General features: G+C 46.6%; 1 pseudogene; it reads left to right on the top strand.

Annotated features, from left to right (window-relative positions):
* LOC101560948 overlaps nucleotides 1–667 on the top strand; it is a 38974-nt pseudogene extending 38307 nt beyond the window's left edge.
* Nucleotides 668–6709: the final 6042 nt, after the last annotated feature.

The following is a 6709-nucleotide window of genomic DNA, read 5'->3' as shown; positions in this document are numbered from 1 at the left end:
TTTTGACCAGGGAGCAAACTCTTAAACTCAGAACGCTGCACTTGCCAGGCAGGCACTTATTATGCCACCGAGCTATCTCCCCAGCCCTGCTGTTTCTTAAGGATAAAAACAATCAAAGTGTACACATGAATTGGCAATTTTTTTTTTAATTTAGTATATTACATACTTTTTCCCATAAAGAGCTAATACAGGGCAGAAGTAAGAAGATGGCGGTGGAGTCGCGAGTTACTCAGGAGGAAGTTAAGAAAGAGCCAGAGAAACCAATTGACCGCGAGAAGACGTGTCCGCTGCTGCTCCCCGTCTTCACCACTAACAACGGTTGGCACCACCGTATGGACGAATTCTCCCGCGGCAATGTCCCATCCAGCGAGCTGCAGATCTACACCTGGATGGATGCAACTTTGAAAGAACTAACTAGCTTAGTAAAAGAAGTCTACCCCGAAGCTAGAAAGAAGGGCACACACTTCAATTTTGCAATTGTTTTCATGGATCTTAAAAGACCTGGCTATCGAGCTAAGGAGATTGGCAGCACCATGTCTGGCAAAAAGGGGACGGATGATTCCAGACTCTGCAGTCACAGAAGTTCCAAACAGGCGATTACTTGGACATAGCGATTACCCCTCCAAATCGGGCACCACCTCCTTCAGCGCATATGAGACCATATTAAATTTTATCTTACTTTCTCTCAAATTTATTTTTCACCCAACTGTGTAAAATAAATGCACATACTTTTTTTAAAAAAAAGAAGAGCTAATACATTTATTTGCTCATATAAAATGTAACGAACAAAAAAAAAAATGTAACGAACATATATATTTCCGTCACAATTCTGTGAGCATTTCCATAGGATAAGCTCCTAGATGTGGAATTTTTGGTTCAACACAGCTCTACACACTCATTTTTATAGACAGTGACAAATGTACCCTTACAGACGCATCTCTGTTCTGCACACCTTTGCCACACGGAGGTCTTAGCAGTATTTGTCATTGTCCTGAATATCATAGCAAATGACAGCACAGCTACTAGTTTGTCTTACTTGTTTTGGAAGACACTTGGGGATGTTTTCACATGCTTTGACCATTTGCACTGCAATCTCCCTTCTATTAATTTCTTCTATGAATTTATGTAAATGTTCCCAAAATTTCCCAAGGAGTTGATGAATGCCTTCCCACTTACAGGACAACAACTTTTAAAGATAAGCAGAGATCCTTGCTGGGAAACCGTTCTTAACTTGTAGTGTGAGAAAGCCAGACCACCCTTAACATTGAAGTACCTCGCCCGCTGTCCTCAAGGCAAGGCGGGCAACCTGCAGCAGTAGAGGCAGTACTAGCTTTAAGAGGATAAACTTTGAAATTAGACACATGGGTCATGGAAAAGCTCTCCAGTGATAGGTTACTTCAGACTCAAGGAAGAAGCAGTTCCAGACAGGAACCCGCTTGTAATGAGCGGGGTGGCTGGCTGGGGCATGCACTCCTCTGGTTTCCATCAGCACTGAGCTCAGGGGGCACAGAAAGTCACCGGAGCAGAGCTGCCGCCATGCCTGCCCAGAGCGTGTAGGCCACTCCTCTATTGACATGTATACATTAACAGTTTACTAAACTAGGCATTAGTACAGGGGTCCCCGATGCCCGAGCCATGAACTAGTATGTTTGTCCATGTCCTGTAAAAACTGAGTTGCACAACGGAGGTGAACAGTGGGCAAGCAAGCAAAACTGCATCAGCATTTACTGCCTCTGATTGTACATTGCCTGTTGGGTGAGCCCAGCGTCAGAGTCTCACAGGACATGGACCCTACTGTGAACTGCACACACCACGGACCTGGGGTACTTCTTACCAGAATCTAACCCCAACGTCATACTCTACCTCACACCCATCATTGAAAAAAACCTGTCTTCTATAAAACCAGTCGATGCTGCCAAAAAAGGCCGGGAGCCACTTAGCGTACTCTACCGTGTGAGTTTATGTCTCCCTGAGCAATGCCCTGGTGTACTTATAAAATCTCAGCATTGTGTTCTGCTGAGGCATTGTACCTGAAGCAAACACAGGTGTGCTATGAGGCAAGCAGGCAGAGGACGGAGGTAGAAACACAGATGACCCTTCACCGGTCACCTCACCTTGCAGACAGCAACACGAACAGAAAATTTCCCCCGGACAGTCCCCAAGTAATGACCTATCCCATGGGGGCACACCGTCGCTTGCATATCAACAAGCATGCAACAGAACAGCATGCAAATTGAAAGCAAGCCCTGAAACCTGAGTTGCCAAGAACAAGCACAGCTAGGTGGTCTCCATGTTGGCAGACGGGGTTTCCCCCCAGGAGACATTTTTGCTCCCAATTTTCAATGTTGTCCTCCCCCTAAGGTGCACTCCCTTGTCCCCATCTTCCAGGCTGCAGTTCCTTCTTGCTGCTCAGCTGGGCCCTCTCTGGCAAGCGATTAGTCCCTAAGCCCTGCCTGGCTGGTCCTGCAGCATTCTCCAACTCAAGAGACTGAAAACATGCTTTTCCCAACAAGGAAAATATGTGAGATTGGGTTCCCAAGTTATGTTTCATGTTTACAACGGTCTTCTCATCATCGTTAGTTGGATTAAATTTAGTGATTACAAAGATTTTTGTTTTTATCAATAATACCCTTGATCTTAAAACCAAGAGCAATTTAAACAGACCCAGATGCTCTAAACTTCACCACATGTTTGTTGTAGTTTGTTTAATCGCATTGTATTTGAGGCTGTCCTTTAAATCAATTAAATGTGAACGGTATTCTTACGGCCATGGTCCCCTAGCTTCTCACACTAAAATGTCACTGTTTTGAGTTATTTGATTGGAGAACTTTGAGAGAAAAAATGTACAGTGTTAATTGTTATGTTATCCCTCACTCTTGCGACATAACTATGTCCCCTACCCAAACCTGTGCAAAAGCCCCAGGGAAAGAATACCTGGGGCCTGCAAAGTCATTGGAGTTTAAGTCACTGCTCTGTTTATTCTTTTTCAGAAAAAGACTTTTCTCCCTTTAAAATGGGTCATTGAGTTGCACTACGATCACTATAATTATCAACAACTCTTTCTGGCAGTATAATTCAATCAAGACTTATTGAGCGTCCATTGATTTTCTGTAAGCATTTTCCTCTACTTCTAAGTCAGAGCAACCTCGTGACTTGGGTCATCTGACTGCACCTGGGAGAGGGGAGGAGAGGAGTGGCAAAGCAAGGGGGAAGCTTCAGGCTGGGTGGTTAAAGAGAGGCCTACGAACTGACTTACTAGCAGGTGGGGACCTTGGGAATTCAACTTCATTTGAAGTTTAGCTTTCTCGTCGATGAAATAAGCACCTAGGGAAACCTCAGAAGAAAACACCCCTGGGGCAAGTTGGTGGCATCTGCATAACTGCCATCTCAACTGGGGACCTGCACAACTGGAGTGACATCCAGGTAGTGGGAACTGGAGCCTCCTTGAGAAGCCAAGGTTTGTCTTATGGGCTTCTTGTCTTGCAAAACAAGGGCGAGCCCAAGGGCTTCTGACCAGGGCCAGGAGGGGTTACAGATTATCCAAGGGTTCTCCTGGATGGCAGTGGAAATTATGCCAACCATTTGGAGAATGACCAGAAGCCAAGAGAGAAATCCAGCAAGAGGCCAGTGGAGGAGTTCCCACCCTTCGGGATAAGAACAGAGAAGTACATTTTTTGGGACCCTGTAGGGAAAAGACAGGGTTAAAATGTCTCTATCCTTTTGAGTGAGGCTGGTTTTTACTCTTTTATTTTGGGGGGTCTTCACCAGAATTTACTGAAGACTTTGAAGCATTTCAAGCTGAGCTAAGGGGAAACAGAGGAAGAGTTGTGCTGATTGGATTGTGCCTAGCTGCCAGGGAAGTAAGAGTCAGAGCAGGTGACCTCCAAGAACAGCTTACTTGGTAGATGCAATCCCAGTTATTTCTCTCACCTCTAGAAACTCCTTCCAAGGATAAATATTGAGTTTTAGTTTATTACAGGGGCAAAGTTCTCTCACTTTCTATAAGCCTCGTTCTGCAGACACCCTAGGACTTGGCATTCCAGTGTTCTAATGACCCTGACCTCAGCAGGGCCAAACACCTGAACAATTCCCAGCAGTGGTTCTGCATTCTCTCCCAGGCCACTGGGTGACCAACTGCACAGGCTGCCTGGCAGGAATGTACACGCAGCCGCCTGCCTGGGAAAGTGTTTCTCTAACTTATTTGCTCAAACATTGATGTCATCGGGCGAGACTTGGCTTCCATTAAGAAGCAGCCAGCTCACGTGACTTCCCTTTGTGACCTACAGAGCTGGATAACCCTGAATGAAGCCAAGGGTGGAGCCCTGTTCTAGAAGTTAATTTGCCATCAAGGGTCAAGTGCTTCCCATTGAATGTCAAAAGGCCACTTAAAGATCAGGATAACCCCTTTTGGCCATCTGCGTTTGTCTTGTGCTACACCAAGCATGCTAAGTGGGAACTCCCAATTCCAGAAAGCTTGCTTTCAACTCTTGAACTTCAAGTTGTAAAAGTAATAGCAATAGCAGCTGGCAGGTTTTTTTCAGAATGTAATCGTCTCAGTTACTTTTCTCTCATTGCTGGGACAAACTATCGGACGCTCAAAATGAAGGGAAGAGGGGCTGGTGAGATGGCTCAGTGGTCTAAAGCACCTACTTAGAACAAGCTTAGCAAAGCACAGGGACCGCGGTTCAATCCCCCAGCACCACATGCCAGCCCGCCCCGCCCCCTGGTGGGCTGAGCTGGCCACTCACACAGACACACACACACACACACACACACAAATAAATAATTTTTTAAAAAAAAACAAAATGAAGGGAAGAAAGGTTTATTTAGCTCACAGTTAGAGGCTTCAGTCCATACTCAGCTGGCTCCAAGGGAGAGTGGCGCATGATAGAGGGCAGCGGTTCATGGAGGCAGAAGACTGCAAAGAGCAACAGCCTAAAGGGAGGACAGCGGCTGCTGCAGCAGAGGAACAAGTCTGTCCTCCTTATGCTGCATCTGGGCCCTCTGCCCCAGGGCGGGGGTAGCATTCACACCCATAAGCCCAGCAGCATTCACACCCATAATCCCAGCATTGGATCATGAATTAATCACAAGCTCTAGAAGTCTACCCCATAACTGCATGTGGCTTTGGGGGTACAAGTAGATATAACAGTGATGTATGCCAGGCATAGATTACCTCATAAAATTTAAGGAATAAATCTATGCATTTGGTCTTATTTCGATAAGGAAATTAAGGCTCAGAGAAAGTGACCTGCCCAATGTCACAGAGCAGGTGAGTGTGACAGCAGGACTCCTATGCAAGCTTGGTCTGTTTATCACTAATCTATGCCTCATAGCAGCTGACATTGTCTAAACTGCTTATTGTCATTAGGAACAGATACCAACAGCACTGGCTAAAGGAAAAGTAACTAACTTAGGGAGTGGGGTTCTTCTCACTATAGGATTTCTAGCAGAACCCTCTGAATCCAGTGGCAAGCTGAACCTCTGGCAGGGAGGATGCAGGGCAGCTGGGACCTAAGCAGTGGGATGGACATGTGGACCTTCTCATCAGAGCACCGGATGCCAATGCCAGTCTTCAGTGATTCCAAGCTACGAGGCCCCTGGGAAGAGCGTCAGATTATGCCAGCTTGATCAGGCATACATCCTGGACACAGCCTTGGCAAGCAAGCAGGGGCAGACAAGGATCCAGGGAAAAAGGCAGAGTGAGCTGTCCATAGAGAAGGAGGGACACTGTGTGCCCAGAAGCTGCTTCACTGCCTTGGAAGATGTCTTGGTCACTTTGTCATTGCTGGAACAAAGGACTTTATAACTGTCATTTGAAAGAAAAGACGTTGATGGATCCAGCCCTTGGCTGCTTGCTCCAAGGCAGTACGAGTGTGGCAGAGGGCTAAGGTGGAGGGCAGCTGCTGACATCACGGTGGCCAAGAAGCAGACAGAGGAAGGAGCATGCTAAGCGGGTCTACACCACGCCTCCTAACTACCTCCCAAGGGCACTTCTGGCTGTGAACCCATAGGCAAATTAATCCACTGACAAGTGTAGGTACCACAATCCAATCACCTTCCCAAAGCCCCCCTTCTGAGTGCATGAAAGCTTGGGTGCACATTCTAAAATCAAAAGCATAGTCCTCTTCCTATAAGCTGCCTAAGGTGACCTGTGAAAATGGTTCGCTACTCTCTTGACCCTGAAAACCCCACAAAATCATGCAAATCAGGAGGCTCAAATCTTCGTGTTCACTCTAAGAACACGCGTGAAACTACCGAGGCCATCAAGGGCACATGTATCAGAAAGGCCTCCAAGGATATGGAGGATGTCACGTTCAAGCAGCAATGTGTGCCCTTCCGGCATTACAAGGCGGAGTTGGGAGGTGCGCCCAGGCCCAAGAGTGGACCTGGATGCAGAGTTGGTGGCCCAAAAAGAGCCCTGAATTTTTGCTGCACATGCTTAAAAGTCCAGAGAATAATGCTGAGCTTAAGGGTTTAGATGTAGATTCTCTGGTTACTGAGCATATCCAGGTGAACAAGCACCCAAGACCCGCCTCCGTACTTACAGAGCTCATGGCCGGATTGACCCGTCCCTGAGCTCCCCCTGCCACACTGGGATGATCCTTACTGAAAAGAAACAAATTGTTCCTAAGCCAGAGGAGGAAGTTGTACAGAAGAAAGAGATAGCCCAGAAGAAGCTGAAGAAACAAAAACTTATGACACAGGG

This window comes from Octodon degus, unplaced genomic scaffold (assembly GCF_000260255.1).
Source record: "Octodon degus isolate 3935 unplaced genomic scaffold, OctDeg1.0 scaffold00020, whole genome shotgun sequence".
NCBI lineage: Eukaryota > Metazoa > Chordata > Mammalia > Rodentia > Octodontidae > Octodon > Octodon degus.
Note: the sequence above shows the minus strand (reverse complement) of the source record. Positions and strands in the feature narration are given on the sequence as shown.